This window comes from Artibeus jamaicensis, unplaced genomic scaffold (assembly GCF_021234435.1).
Source record: "Artibeus jamaicensis isolate MK-2021 breed Jamaican fruit bat unplaced genomic scaffold, CSHL_Jam_final contig_391, whole genome shotgun sequence".
Taxonomy (NCBI): domain Eukaryota; kingdom Metazoa; phylum Chordata; class Mammalia; order Chiroptera; family Phyllostomidae; genus Artibeus; species Artibeus jamaicensis.
The window spans coordinates 8,786,142-8,803,036 of NW_026521814.1; positions in this window are offsets into that span (position 1 = coordinate 8,786,142).

The window sequence follows — 16,895 nt, forward strand, 5'->3', positions numbered from 1 at the left end:
TGTAAATGAATAAGAAACAGGGAGGAAGTTTTTCTTTCAGTTACATGAACAGAAATTCTGTGCATTTTTTATTGGAAACCTAGGCGAAGTAACCAGGGGCTTTCGCTAAGCCCCAAGTAAAGGTGTTGACGCTTCCTCTTTCTGGTCGTGGACTTGGCACCTTCCTAGGGACAGTCCCAAACCGAAGGGGCTTGGTGGTCTTTCCTGGCTTTGCTTTTGCCTCTTCCTGTCTGCATTGCTGTTAAGCTCCTAGTGCTCCTTTTCATCCTGAAGATCTCAAGATAGGTGCCTACAAAGCACACAAAAGCAATCATGGCTTTCCACACTGATGGGACTATTTGGGCTTTGATCCATGGTGGTAGGTCTTGGTGCTGCTGAATTGGGCCAGAGAACAAGGTTAAAAATTGTGTCAATTTTCCTTTTTAATAGAAAACAAAGGTATTTGTGTCCCAGATGTGGACTTCTCTTTTTTCTTTTTATGTCAGTTCTTTGTTCTATGTTGCTTATCACAGTATTTCAAGTAAGCTTGGGCCAAACAATGTTTTAGAATCTCCAGGAGGGAGGAACCTGCCTGGCCCTCTAACTGGAGCAGTTCATCAACTGAGAGAAGGCAGCAGGAAGGGGGGGAGAAGGAATCAGTTAACGAAATTCTAAAAGGTTGCAGCTACTTTTCTTGACTGATGCTTTTTTCCTTTTTTTTAATATTGTTTCACTCTTTTTCATAACGTTTGCATAATAATTATAATGTAATGTTACCCTTAAGTTTTTTCTCTTTACCCTTTTGGTGTTTATAGTGCTAATAACAATAATACAGGTGGTCTTATCTACCACCAGTAGTTCAAAGAATTACATTTCTTCCACACAAGAAATATCTATGTCTAAGAAACCAAATTAATGATGTAGAATCAGAACCTACTCTTCGTAGAATAGATAACAAAAACAGTTGATTTCCACATTTTTTGTATATTGGTATACCATAAACTTTTTATATTTTGTGCATCTCCCACAAATATATGTCACAATTGGCATATTTATAAATGATCATCATTGGTCATATTTTGGTTCAAATGTTTCTAGATTATCCAAAATAAGGAGAGCAAATAGATGTGAGTTTCTTTCCCATTTCAGTTGATTGGTAGTAATGACATGCAGCTATGGTTCTCAGCTCTGGCCACACGTTAAAATTATTTGGGGAGCTTTTAGAAATTGGTGCCAGTCCCACTCCAGGTCAGTTTTGGAATGCCTGGGGATAGGCTTGGGCACATTTAAAATTCTCCCGACAGTTCCAATGAACAGAAGGTGTTAAGAATCACTGCTCTGGAGTGATGTCTCTAAAACGTGTACGAGGATCCCTTTACCTTGAGGGCTCATTAAAAACATGAATTGCTACCCTCATCCCAGGACCTTCTGATGCACTAGGCCTGGGGCAGGGCCCACTGATTTGTGTTTCTACCAAGTTTCTAGGTGATGTTGATGTTTCCTGGGATGTGTTCTCATGGAGTCAGATGATGCAAGGTCAGCACTTTGAGGACCACTGATGCAAAGCTTTGTGTTAAAAAGGAGCTTGAAGTTGAAGGGAAGTTTACTGGAAGAGGGTTGTGATGCCAGGGTCACAGGAAGGAGAAATTTTATTTGTCACCTACGCTCTTGAGAAACTCATCAGTGAACTGTCGTTAATAACGGTGTGGGAATTATTCCCCATTTGCAGTTCATCATGACCACTGTGTGACAGTTCATCCCTTGTCCTGCTATGCCCCTCAGCAGGCAGCCCTGCCGAGCCCAGCCAGGACTGGAAACCGGTCTCCTAACTCTGTCTAGCACAGGGCTATTCCAGCACCTGCATGCTGCCGCTGTTGTCAGCTACTTTGCCTGGGGGCCTCTGATCTCTGAGTACTGTTGCCAGACAGAGGCGACTAGTTTCTTATGAGCAGGAGTTATTATCCAATTTGCTGGCTCAGACCTAGCACTGAGCGAGGGCTGCCATCATAGAACAGGTCAGCTTTGATGATGTGTCCTGAATAAAGGCTGCAGAGAGTCAGAGAGCTGCAGGAGGCGGGAGTGAGGTGGTGCAGAGAGGGCAGACGGGAACTGTATCTAATGCTGCCTATCGCTCATGCTTAGATTTCTACATTTTTGTTTGTTTTCTCTCAGTTCAGAGGGGCTTTGCAGATCATAAAAGCAGTCCACAAGCTGAATCCAACAGCAGTCGTGCAGAGACTTCAAGCTCCCCTTCTGTTACTGAGAAAAATCGGTGAGTCTCTTCTATAAAATTCCCCAGTCTCACACTGAGGGGAACCAGAAGTATTTCCTATCAGATTCTCCCATGTTAGAGGTCCTTACCATGTGGGCAAAGTCTTTATTCTACAAAGTGATCCGAACACCATGCTGCTTTTGTATTCTCTTCATGGTAAAACCTGTATGTGGCCTCATTAGGTTAGAGCAATGGCTTTTCCGCTGGGTACAGTTTTGCCCCTCTCCCCCTGGACTTTGGCACTGTCTGGAGACATTTCTGGTTGTCACAACTTTAGGGGGAGGAGTTGTCCTAATGGAATCTAGTGGGTGAAAACCAGGGATGCTGCTACACATCCTCTGATACAGAAGACAGCCTCCCACAGCAAAGAATTGGCTAGTCCAAATGACAATAGTCCTGAGTTTGAAAAACCTTGGGTTTAAGCTAAAGCAAAAAATAAGTATCATTTCCTATTTACCCACATATTTTAGTTAAATATACTTCAAAACAATGTGCCCCAGTGGACAGAAACCCCAATCTAGGGCTGTGCCGGTGACCTTTCAGTTGGTGGGATGAGGCCCAACGGACTGAGCCACAGGGCCAGCGCCATCTCTTCCTACCCTTACTGCTATCAGACTTCCTCAGACCAGTATCCAGGTCAGTTGCCTAACTAGCCCCTCCCTTTCTTAATCCTGAAACCTGATCTGTGTCCTTACCATATCCCTAAAAACTGTCCTTGGGAATTTTAGCTCTCAATCACTAGAGCCTCATCTTCATCACAATCTGCAAGCACGCTGGGCCATGCTTCCCCTGAGCCCCAGTCTTCTACAGGTGTCTGCGGTTCTGCTGTCTTCAGGTTCTTCCTCCAAGACGTCCTTGGTCTCCATTCTCCTCCTTTCTCTTCCACCCACCATTGAAATGGTGGCAGTTCTCAAGTCCTTGACTCTTCTCTACTTTCTACCTGGATGACATCTTCTCCCACGGGTATATTCTGGTATCAATTCTTAGCTCTGTGAGCATGGTTCTCAGGTCTGTGCTCTGAGCCCCACACTTTAATGCCCAGTGCCTACTGACCGTGTCCTCTTGTTTGCATCCAAAGGCCTCATGGAAAATCCCCCAGCAAAGCGCCTCCTTCACCTGACCTTGCCACATCTGCAAGTGCACAAACACTTTCTTGTGTTCTGCCCTTCAAGCCTGGTAGTCATTTCTGATCTCTGACTCTCACTAACACCACTCTCAGTTATTTTCTTAGCGTTCTTCCTTGGCCCAGGCCTGCCATTATCTCTTCTTTCCCTCTGTTCTCTCCTCTTTACAGACCAGCTTTCATTCCTGACACCTGATCAATTGCCCTAAAGCATATTCTGACTTTTCAAAGAACTTTAATGGCTTCCCACTTTAGACCAAAGGAGGTCCAGACTTCTCAGTTTGTTATAGCAAGCCCCTCCCTATCTTGCTCTAGTTTTCTCCTCTGGACTCATCACCTGGAGGAACGTATGTGCGCCCTCTCTGGCTATGGCTCCCTGCGGCCAGACTTTATATTGTTCTACCAGTGCATCCACCTGTTTTCTCTGCCCATTCCTTTCAGTTCAACTCTTGTATCAGCTGAATAAACAAGCTACTTGGTGATGAATTGGTTTACAACTGGCACCAGCTCCTTGTGATCTGTGGGTGGTAACAGTTCCCAGACGGGGTCCTCAGACCACTCCTTGGTTAGTCACGCTCTGTGCTGTTCACATTTCCCCTGGCAGTGTGCTGACTGTGTGCTGGCTCCTCGGGGGCAAGGGCCAGTCTCGCCCCTTCCTGTCTGCAGTGCATGCACTGAGTTTATCAAGCTGACTTCCAAGGCCAATCTTCGGAACTCAGATTTTTCCCATCTTTCTTTTTTTATTTTTTTATTTCCGTTTATATTCAATATTATTTTGTATTAGTTTCAGGTGTACGGCATAGTGGTTAGACAATCACATACTTTTTCAAAGTGTTTCCCCCAATGTTTCCAGTCCCCACCTGGCACCATATGTAGGTATTACAATATTATTGATTTTATTTTGTATGCTTTACTTTACCTTTTCATGACTGTTCTGCAACTACTAATTCGTACTTCTCAATCCCTTCACCTTTTCACCCAGTCCCCCAACCCTGATCCTCTATGGCAACCATCTCAGAACTTAAATTTTTTATGAGAGAAATGTTCTTTCTTCTCAATTTTGGGTGGTGGCAGCAACAACAAGATCCAGAGTAATTCATTAGATACTGTGTCCGGACCTCCCCACTTGGGCTGGTGCCCATTTTCCCCTCTGTGTTTGTCGGTCACCTCAAGGCTCCACACATCAACCCAGGACTGAAAGGAAGAACTTTGTGGAGTCGGGGCATGATGGGCATAATAAGAGCTGGGACATGCTAATGATGATGCTCACAGCAGCAAGTAACTGAGCCTCCACCCCGGATATTAAAGGACTCCTCTGAATAAGAGGTCTGAAGACAAAAGGTCCAGTGCCAGATCAGCCACAGGCTTCTTCATCCCTTTGCTCTGTTATCTCAACACATGAGTGATGCTCCCACTTTTGGTCACAAAGTGGCTGAGGCAATGCTAAGCATCACTTCCTCACATGGCAACACCCAAAGAAGATAGGAAGAGGTGGATGGAAAGGGGGGCTCTCCTCAGAAGTGACTTCCTGTCGGATAGGAATGCTTTCTCAGAAGTCCCCAGTATACTCCCCTCACGTCTCATTGGCCAGAATTTTCAAAGAAAATTGGGAGCTGCAAGGGAATATGGGTGAGTGTGGGCAAGTGAGTGTGGGCATTTTCAGCTTCTTCAGGAGAAAGTAGGCCAAGAATAAAGATATTGGGAAGCAACCAACAAAGTGTGCCAAAAGATTCCTAGAGGGGTAGTGATAGGAGCAGATATGTACTAGGGAAAAATGAAGGGAAAGCAATATCAGAAGGGAGAGTTCATAAGGAAGACCCAGACATGCCAATAAATATTGCTATGAATAAGAATGTTGAGGTCATCATTCACATTCACCCAGCATTTACTGCAATGTCAGGTCTTTTCCCAGAGCCATCTCACATAATTCTCACACCAGCTTTTGGGGAGGAGTTAATGTCTCCAAGTTACTGGGGGTCATCCAGTGTCACAGAGAGAATAAATCACAGATCGGAGGTTTGGATCGGATATTCTATCTCCGACAAGAAGAACAACTAATATTTGCTATCCCTTAACAATCTCCTACATGCATTATTCTATTTAATCCTCATAAGAACCTTATGGGAGAGGTCCATGTTTTATAATTTCTGACATTTAGAGATGACAAGTAACTTGCCAATGTTACTTAAAGTGACAGAATCAGGATTTGAACACAGGCCCTCTGACTGCAAAGCCCAAACTTTTAACCAGTTCATTCTAATGTCCCTCTAGGTTTCAGGCTCCAAACGCTTAAGCCAGACCTTTTTCGGCCCCCTCTCTGTTCTCTCTAACTTTCGTTACAGCACATTTAAATCACAACCAGCTAAAGAGTGAATCTGATTCGCATAAAACTATCTCCCTGTGATTGCTGGAGAAAATTCCAGCACTGAATCTTGGGTGAAAGCCTATGGCCTCATGGAAAGGTGCTCCCATCTGTGCAAGGTGGGGTGGGGTTCACTTGGCAAGGGAGAAGGCAACCTCGGGCTGAAAGAAGTCAGTGGTCAGTGTGCTACTTCTCTGCTCGGCGTCCTGCAGGCGGCGCCTGTACAGTGTATGACAGAATGGAAACACTCTTTTATGTCACGGGGCTTTGTTCCCAGGATAGTAATCCTCCATTTTAATGCTGATAAGCACAATAGGAAGGATTATGCCCTTTAATTTAATTTGGTCTGCATATGGCAGAGCTCTCGCAAAGCTTTTATATGACATTCTGTAGCTCAGCTAGCCCCTTGTCCTGTAAAAAGAAGCCCCTATGAGGGAGGCAGGAGATTGATAATGATGGTGCAGATGTTTTTACCTGGCAGCTTGTAACAGCCCCCGCCAACCCGCCCTGGCCAAGAAGCTGCCTCCTTGTGGGCCACTTCAATGAGTGTTTAGACTCAGAGCAATGGGGACCTTCGTGACTCAGGCAGCTTGAGGGGAGCTGGCACCTCTGCAAGAGGGGAAAGCGAACACATATTTCTCCTGTGTGTCATCCTTGCAGCTCTGGGGCGTGCAGCCAATTGGGCTGACCTCAGAATGGATGAGCCAGAGGAACAGCCTCCCCTCAGAGTCGACTGTGGGCCAGATTTTCATGTGGGCTGTGAAGTACAGATTGCCACACATCTTGACAAATACTCTGCCTGGGGGGTCACTGCAGAAATATGTGGCAGGGTTAAGGAGATTAACCAAAATTTTTCTTTTGTATCAGTATCAGGAGGATGTTTCCTCACCCACCCTTTAATTCCCATGCTAATTTTCCTCTCACTTCCACTCCCTGCAGCAAATTTCCTACACTGTGGCCAAGTTAGTGTGCTAAGGCATTCACAGAGGACCTGCGTGGAGCCAGAGGGCAGAAGGAGCCCTGATAGGGCTGGTGTCCTGTTTCTGTAAGGCATCGAGGGTGTGGTAGAGGAAGTGCTCTCTGTTGTTTTCTTCAGGTAGAAAACAGGTGGGCTTTGGTGACAGACCTGGGTTTAAATCTTGATCAACTACTTACAAATTATGAGACTTTGGCAAGTTCCTTTATCTTTCTGAACTTTAGTATCCTAGGCTGCAAAAAGGAAATGACCGTGAGGATGAGAGATGATCTATGCAAAGGAAGTAGCCCAGCTCTCGACACAAAATACAGGCTCACTAAGGGATGACTGTGAGCTGCTGTGGGTCGTAGTGAGAGGAGGAGCAGCAGCAATAGCAGAAATTCTAACAGTGAGAAGGCTTCTGTGAAGCCGACCTGAGGTGAAGGGTCAAGACCCCTCTGACTTAGTTCTGGAGCTGTAGACCAAAATAAACATTGAAGATTCCAGCACCTCAGACATTTTGAAGTGTCTGAAAAGTTTTTATTTTTTTGTGTTCCTGGCACTTAGAGATAAATCTGAGGTTGACTTTGGACCCAAGAGTCACCCTTACCAGTGTGGGCAGGATTCCACAGGTGCACCCTCAAATGACAACTTTCAGAGCTTACTTGATTGTTAGGGCCTTCTTAGAGTTTCTACACTTTAAAAATATTAATTGGTCACATTTATTTTCAAAACCTTTTTGAAGCCAGAAACTTTATCACCAGCTGAAAGGAGCTTCAAGGAAAAATCTGTTTTGAGTTATATTTTTCCTTGTGGATTTGCTTATGGCTGTACATAAATATTTATCTGAACTATTTCAACAAACTTTAAATCATCAGTGATCCTTATGCAAAGGACCCTTTTAGAAGGACTGTGGATGTCAAGAATGTCAGCAATCAGTGTTCTCTTCATAGGACCAGATTCCAAGGACCAGAGGCCTCTTTAAAAATATCTGGAACTGTTTCATGGTTTTCAACATGTCTTTTGTTTTCCTATTTCTGTATATCTGTTCATGCTGTTCCTCTGAACAGAATACTCTTGCCAGTTCTTCCTTTACCTGTTGATACTTTACACATCCTTCAAGGTCTCACTTATATGGTACCTCCTGCAGGGCCTTGAAGCAGACTAGAGCCAGGAGAAGAGCATCCCAGGTGGGAGAAACAGAGTGGGCTATGGCACAAGGCAGGATATGCAGGCAGGGGGTGGGGGGGTGGGGGTACAGACTCTGGGAGGATGAGGTGTCCAGTGGGGTGAAGCCTAAGGCTGGGATGTGGCAGTGGCGTGATGCAGGGACTCAGGCAGCCCGGAGCCAGGAATATGAGAGGCCTTAAAAGCAGCCCAAAAGATTTGAACCTTATCATATAAGCCAAAAGTTGCACACCTGCAGTCACTGGGTAGAATGCAGTCTGCAGACGTATTTTGTTTGGCCTGCACAATGTTTTTGAAAATTTTAATTAGTTTCTAACATACAAAAATAGAAAGATTTCATATAACCAGATTTCTGATGGCTCTTGAAAAATTGGAGTAATTAGCAATAATCTGCTGGAACGAAGTAGAGGCTGTTTTCCATTGACACCAACTCGCTGGTCTAGTTACTTCATGGCCCAGCCCTACCATCATCTGAGTCTGATTCCTACCTATCATTCAGGCACAGGAAACAGTTTAGGCTCTATACTCTGAAGCCAAATTGCTTCTCTTTTAGGCCCAGGTTCTGTATCCAATTAACTCAATGACCTTGGGCACGTTAAGCCTATTTCTAATAATGGTACCTACCTTGTATGTCTGTTATGAGAATAAACCATAGAAAATTTTTAGAAGACTACCTAGCATGTAGTAAGTGCACAAAAACATTAGCTGCTATTACTGTATTCTCCATGGGGTAATAAACTCCAGGGCTGAATCAATCTGTCACTCGTTTTATATGATTCACCAAATCTAGAATCTTTGGCCACAATAAACATAAAATAAAAGTAATTGATGAATGAATATGCACTCCTTGAATGTTTATTTTTGTTGGGTTCAGAGCTAAATTTAACTACTTTGTCCTCGTGAAATACCTCCTATTTATCTTTAGTTTGATCTGAGCATAATTAATTTTTTTGATAAAGTAGGAAGCTGGCTTAATCAAAAAGCCAAAAGTGCTAACAAAATAAATGAAAGGAGATGTTAATAACACTGTGCCACTTTTCTGTAATGGACCTACCCTTCCTACCTCAAAAATAAACCCCAAGTTTGGGAAGGTACTTAATTATGTTTTGTTGGTTTGTTTTTTTAGAAACTCAGTTATTGGCAGACAGCTGTCTGTGGTTAATATCTTAATTTAATGGTCAGTTGCTCTGAACCGGCATGTAATGAACTTAATAAGTGATATGAGAACACATGTTTGGAACCCTGACCACCCATCCTACCTGAGATTCACACTTCAAGGCAATGTTTTTGTACCCGGTGCATCTCCAAAATCAAGTTGGATAGTTTGGTGTGAGAAGCAATTTCTGGTATGTCCAACATATCTTATACATTGCTGAAGTTGTGACACCACCCCATCTATGGACATGAACTTTTGTGCTTATGTTCATCTACCCCTAAGTACATTGGCATCGGCAAATGATGGCATGGGCTATACGAAGTTGACCTGCAAGGTTGAACTCACACTGTGTCTGGAAAACTTGTACATTCACAGAGAACTTGGGTCCAGCAACATTTCATTTTATTTGGATAAGCATCATCTAAAACCTCAATGATATATTCGAGAGTCTAGAAAGTTGCTCTTTAACTTTGTATTTTAAATGTCAAGTGGCTCTCTTCTTTTTTATAAAAAAGAAATAATACCTCCACTTTTTCTAAAGAAATCTCAATCTCTCTTTAGCTCTCTCCTTTCCTTCTTCCTTTCTTTTCTCCTCTTCCTCTCTTGTTCCCCCTCCTCCTCCTCCTTGTCCCTGTTATTGTCATCTTCCCCCTCTCTCTCTCTCTCTCTCTCTCTCTCTCCTTTCACAATCAACATCTACATCCCTTAAAGTTCTGGTCTGTAATCTAAAGGACAATTTCAACTAATGACAACATCTGGCAAATTCTTCCGACCACTTCACCGCCCATTATTCCCTTCCTACATGGCCCATTTTGTAGGTGTAGGAAATTCTAAAACTCTAGCACATCTCTGACATCTACTTTGTTACATCCTCATCAAAGCTTTGCTGTGTTCAAACTCAGTGAGTTTTTGACCAAAATACATTTGCATACTGAGGCTATTTTGAAAGAAAAGAAACTTGAGAAAAGAAAACTTACTCAAGTTGGAAACAATATTTACGTAAAAATGAATTCTGTATAAAAGTGTTTCATTATGACACTTCAAAAAAAAACAAGAGTATAATCCTACAGGTTGAAAAAAGATAAACTTTGTACATTTCAACAGACATTAACTTTATTTCATATTCTTCTTTGGGTTAGAAGGGAAAAAATTAGCATTTCAGTTTCAAGGATGTTGTGTGAATTAAAGGGTGCTTGGCTCCTACCTGTAGACGCAGATATGCCAGCGTATTTCCCATTAGCATTGCCCCAGTCACTTTAAATTAAGAAGGAACCTGAGCAAGTGTTTGCCACAGGCACTGCTGACAGTAGTCATGCCACACTCTCTCTGTGTGCATCTCAGTCACTTCTCAGACTTGTCTCCTTGATGAGTCGACAAAACAGGAGGAGGGCTGAAGTTTTTCTTTTCATCTGAATGGTGTGGGTCAGGTCGGGAAACAGAGAGGAATAGAGAGCTCTGGTGAAACAGAGCTCTGGTGACTGCTGTGATTGGGAAATTAGATAATAAACAGTCCCTGATACCAGGATTCTAATGGCCTAAGATCAACACAGTCTGGAGACGCAGGCAGGAGTGGCCTTCCAAGCTCTGGCGCAGACCCTCCCCGGAGAGCTCTTTGTGTCAACAAGAGCAGCCAGTGCTCCTGGCTGGCTCCCAGCACTCAGACTGGGGCTATCGTTTTTGTTTGCTTTGCAAATATCTTAATGGGAAGTGGTTCAACACCACCTATGGGTTAATCTGAGGGGTTCTGCTTGGCAGCTGTTAGCTCTGAGAACCACATGGCTGCTCTCTGGTGGAGGGAGTCAGGCTGACTGTTAACTACCCAGCGCCAGGTTGAGGCATCTTCTCTGCTTATTGGATTTACTGGCTGGCAGGAAGCACCTCGTTGTCTTTTATTTTTAGTTTGTTCCTCTGGGAGGGGAGAGATATTATTCTCAGATCCAACCGTGCTTTTCCCTCTAAGCAGGGCAGGTGTTTGCCTTAGTTTCACTGGCATGCTACATACTTCTTTCCCCTAAACTCATTCTCAGGAAATCTAACATTTGGTACGAAAAGCAGTGGTGTGGGGGTGTGGGGGCGGAGGCAGTGGTAGCGCAGCAGAGAAAAGGATCTCGTTTGTTAGTCTGCGTTCGTTAGTCCTCAAGGACGGTAAAGCTACAGCCCTGTCGTCACCCAGGATCTATGGAATCAAATAAACACTGAATTTCTTAAACAATCTCTGCTCTACTGTTCACTTAGTGTCTCCTCTCTTCCTGAATTTGGCTTTTACTTGTCTTGACCCATGGGGATGATTCCCTGGGTAACTTGGCCAAGGCACGTCTTTCTGGGTCTCTGTCAGCTGACCCTGGCACAAATGAGCTCTTTCTTTATGTTTTCCTCGCTGGGTTTTCAGGCAGGGTTGGCTGGTTGCCACCGAGCAGGTTGGGGAAGTTCCTAGAGTGATGACAGACATGTAGACAGTTCCAACTGCCCCACTTGTAAAAATGAAGAAAGTTCAGATGACTCTTTAGATCTTGGAAAAAATGTCCAGCCCCCTTAAAAAACAGTTTGGCCTTCTTTCTAAGACCGTACGGTTTCCTGAGGGATTCCACACCTATTTTTAGGGTTGTCTGGTGTTGAGTGGCCCTGGAGTCCACTAGACCTGAGACTACTAAGGGTGAGATCTGGTCGAACTACCTATTTTCTCGGCGCCTTGGTTTCCTAACCTTTAAATGGAAGAAGAAATGGCCCGACAGCTCCCTGACCAGGTCATGAATATTAAAAGAGTTAATGTACACAAAGTGTGTGGCATTCCATCTGACACACAAAAAGCACTGCTGTCCAGCAACGGTAGGGAGAGGTATTGTCATCCTTGAGGAACCCACCTTTCTTCATGTGGTCCTTAGTATTATACTTCTTTTTCTGAAGTACTTATTTTGAAGTCTGTTACTCCCAAATCTTTAAAATTAAGCCAGTGCCAAACTGAATGTCAGAGTAAAAAATGATAATAAGAGAATGTAGTATATGGAATAAAATAAGAATTCATGAACCACTTGAGAGAAAGAAAGACAGAGAGGGAGGGAGTGTGGGAGAGAGAGCTAAAGAAAGAGGGGGGAAGAAAAGAGAAAGGGAGGGGAGAAGGAGGGAGAAACAGAGTGAGCTTTTCACTGCAATAGAATGTCAAGTAATAAATATAGAAGAAATGATAAAAACACAAAATTACCATTTGGCAGCTACCAAAGTAATCATTTCAGGCAAAAATCATCAATGGATGCTAAAGTTGGTGTGAAAGTTCAAGTTGTAAGAGCTATTTTCACAGTCTCCATAAGATACTCATTAATTACAAAAGGACGGTGGGGACACTGGCAGAAACCCCCTTACCCCAGTGATGAAAGTCAGGAACGCCAGTAATCGGACAAATTGACAGCACGTGGCTTTTGATGGGGTGCACCGAGAAGACTACAACACCACTTCTGTGGGGTTTTTTTGCCAAATGTGCATAACCTGAATTTAATCACGAGGAAGCAGCAGGCAGATGAAACAGAGGGGCCTCTTCCAACATGACTGACCTGTAGGCCGCTCAGTGGAACACAGAGGAAGACTGAAGGACCGTTCCTGCTGAAAGGACACTCGGGGAACTTGACAACAGCATTCAGTGCATGACCCAGGATTTTCTTTTGCTATAAAGACATCATGGGCACAATTGGCAAAATCTGAATACAAGCTATACATTGCACAGTAGTATTGTATTAATATTAACTTTGTGATTTTTATTATTATAGACAAAGAATACCCTTGCTTTTAAGAAACACAGGCTGAAGTATTTAGGGATAAGGGAGTATGATATGAAGTACAACTGACAAATAGTTCAGCAAAAAATTATATGTGTGTGTATACAGATATCAGTATACACATAATGAGAGAGAGAGGAGATAAAGTAAAGGTGTATATTGCTAATATTTGGAGAATCTGTGGAGAAATATACAGAATTTCCTATACTATTCTTGCATCTTTTCTACAAATCTGAAGTTAATTAAAAATAAAAAGGTAAACTTTAAAAATAAGTTAGAGCTACTTCCTCCCTTTAGCCAGGGCAGTTCATGAACCACTTTTTCTCCCGAGCCTGACGCCTGTCCTGCCACACCTGTGTCTGCCCACATCAGTGTCTCACCGCGTGGTATCTGTCCTGCAGCTCCTCCAAGGTGAGGTTGCTGATTAGTCACCACCCACAATCCGGTCTAGATTTTTTCACTCCATTTTTTAAAAATTCCCTAAAATGTGGACTTCTGGCCAAGATGGAGGCATAGGTAGAAATACTGTGCCTCCTCACACAACCAAAATTAAGGACAGCAAAGATTTAGAAACAAAAACACAACCAGAACAGACAGAAAACTGAACTGTACGGAAGTCCGACAACCATTCAGACTGGTAAGAGAGGTAGAGAGGGATCGCGGTAGGAAAAGGTGGTGGCTGCCAGACCCAGGAATGCAGGCAGCACAGGACTTTCCGTGGTCACACATTCGCAAGCAGATAAACCCGGCAAAAATGGGCAGTGAGACAGACTGTGCAACCCAGGGCTCCAGCACCAGGAAATAAAGCCTAAAAGCACCAATTGAAAAGGTGCCAGGAGAGACTCCCAGCCTCACAGGAGAGCTCATTGGAGAGACCCACAGGGTCCTAGAATGTACACAAGCCCACCCACCTGCGAACCAGCACCAGAAGGGCCAATTTGCTCATAGGAAGCAGCAGAGGGGACCGAAAATCTGCGAGAGAACAGAACAAACGCCATTACTCCCTCTCTGACCCCAGCCCCACATACAGCATCACAACCCAGCCACTGGGTTGCCCCACCCTGGTGAACACCTAAGACTGCCCCTCACATGTCACAGGCATGACCTGACCAAAAATGGCTCAATTAGAAGAACAAATAAAAGCCCCAGAGCCAATACTTTTAAGTGACGAAGAGATAGCTAACCTATTAGATGTACAGTTCAAAACACTGGTGATCAGGATGCTCACAGAACTGGTTGATTTTGGTTGTAAATTGATGAAAAAGTGAAGGCTACACTAAGTGAAATGAAGGAAAATGCATAGGGAACCAATAGTGATGGAAAGGAAACTGGGACTCAAATCAATAGAGTGGAGCAGAAGGAAGAAAGAAACAACCAAACAGAATAGAAGGAAGAAACAAGAATTCAAAAAAGTGAGGAGAGGCTTAGGAACCTCCAGGACATCTTTAAACATTCCAACATCTGAGTTGTAGGGGTACCAGAAGGAGAAGAGGAAAAGCAACAAGTAGAAAACTTATTTGAACAAAGGAGAACTTCATCAATCTGGCAAAGGAAATAGACTTCTAGGAACTCCAGGAAGCTCAGAGAGTCCCAAAGAAGGTGGACCCAAGGAGGAACACACCAAGGCACATTATAATTACTTTAGCCAAGATTAAAATGAATGAGGGAATACTAGAAGCAGCAAGAGATAAGGGGACAGCCACCTACAAAGGAGTTCCCATCAGACTGTTAGCTAGCTGATTTCTCAAAAGAGACCTTGCAGGCAAGAAGGGGCTGAAAAGAAGTATTTGAAGTCATGAAAGACAAGGACCTACATGCAAGATTACTCTATCCAGCAAAGGTTTCATTTAGAATGGAAGAGCAGGCAGATAAAGTGCTTCTCAGATAAGGTCAAGTTCAAGGAATTCATCATCACCAAGCCCTTATTATATGAAATGTTAAAGGGACTTACCTAAGAAAAAGAAGATAAAAAAGATGAACAGTGAAAGGACAGCAAACTCACAGTTATTAACAACCACGCCTAAAACAAAAGCAAACTAAGTAGACAGCTAGATCAGGAGCAGAACCATAGAAGTGAAGATCGCATGGAGGGTTAGCAACAGGGGAGTGGGAGGAGGAGAGAGGGAGAGAAGGTACAGAGAATAAGTAGCATAGACAGTGAGGAGAAAATAGAGGGAGGGCAAGAGTAATGAGGGAAATGTAGAAGCTAAAGGACTTATGACACATGGACATGAACTAAAGGGGGGAAATGTGGGTGGAAGGGGGTGTGCAGGGTGGAGGGGAATGAAGGGGGAAATAGAACAACTGTAATGGCATAATTAATAAAATATATTAGAAAATAAATAAAATTTAACACAAATAAACAATTTCCTAAAATGTTCCTTCTCCCCTAACACCTCTACCTCACCTGTCTTGGGGCCTCATCGTTTGGTGCATGCTCATTGCACACCTTCATTTAGGACTCCTTGCTTCTCTGTCCCCGAACAGAGTGCTGCTTTCAGAATTAGTAAAGGAAGAAAGCTCCTCTTTGGGGGGTGACAAGAGCATCATGCAAAGGATGTGGGTGTCAGACCTTTCTCTTTCCCTGTGCCTCACTTGGACAAGTCACATAACCCCTTCTCCCCCTGGACTCAGTTTCCCCACTTACAGCATGAAAAAGATGTAGTAAATGGTCCCCAAAGTTTCTTTTGCCACCACAGATTTATGCGATGACCTAATTCAATCTTTAAAATGCTGCAATTTGAGTTACAAGTAACACAACTCACAAGTTACCTTGAGACCCCACCCAGAGGAGAAACCAGTTACAGAAAGGACTACTTCACACACCAGCCATTGTCCTTGTCCCTTCTCTCAAGCCTGAAGTTTCCAAATTCAGGGATTTATCTTTTAGAAGTACAGAGTTATAAACAATAAGTATAGCACCTTCCTAAGTGTGTGTTGTATTTCAAAATTCTAACTGTGTATACCTTTCTTAATTTAATCCTTTGGAAATCCTATTGTCTTATGTTTTTATTTTGTTCTGCCTGAAAGAACAAATGTAATCCTTGGTGAGAATTTTTATTTCTATTTTGCTGATGAAGAAGCTGAGATACTGATTTGTCCAAGTTAAGGTGGCCACATTTAGCAAATGAAAATGCAGGATACCCACTGAAACTTGGATTTTATATAAACAACACTTTTTTTTTAGTTTAAGTATGTCCCAAGAAGTATTTGAAAAACCATATACTAAAAAATTATGTATTGTGTACCTGGAATTCAAATAAAACTAGGTGGCCTATATTGTATCTGGCAATACTAGCCCAAGTTCTTTGGAACTAATATATCATGAATATGTATTTGTATGTCATGAATACATATCACAAAATGTGTTGCTAAACCTTTACCAAGAATTTACAATAGTACTCTGACCTCTATGTGCCATAACATATAATTGTTTACCCTCTCAGAGCTTTTGATTAAAAACATAGTCAAAGACATCAATTTCTATTTCTTTATTATGGGCTTCACTCAGATGTTACCTTTTGTAGCCACTCAGTCTAATACTACAGATTCTGCCTCCAGCACTTCCTTGTATCCCTTCCTTGCTTCAATTTTCTTCTTTGGTACTTACTTCCATTTAATATGCTTTCATTTTTATTTATTTCTTACTTTTATTATCTGCCTCATCTAGAATGTAGGTTCTTAAGACCATCCCTATGTTGTATCCCCAATAACAGTAGGAGATAGATTGAAGGTGTCGGTCAACAGATGTTTGTGGGAGGAGTGAACGGTGCCTGTGAGGCTCTGAGGACCTTGTATTGTTCATGCAATTTACTTCATTCTTATAATCATACAGAATCTCAGAAGGCCTGCCACCAAATTAGAGCCATGAGGGTAGTATAGGTGAGCATACTCTTCATATTAGTCCACAGACACAAGATAAGCAAAAGGTCAGCAGATCATAGGTCAAGAGGTACCTGCGGGTATAGCCGGACTTAGTTTAATCTGCCTCCTGCAAGTCTCTAGGACTAAACATTAGTCTCCCCAAGTGTCATTCCTTAAGATCCAAATGAAGTTGTGTGACTATCTGGAAGAGTCCAGTAACAAAACGGTA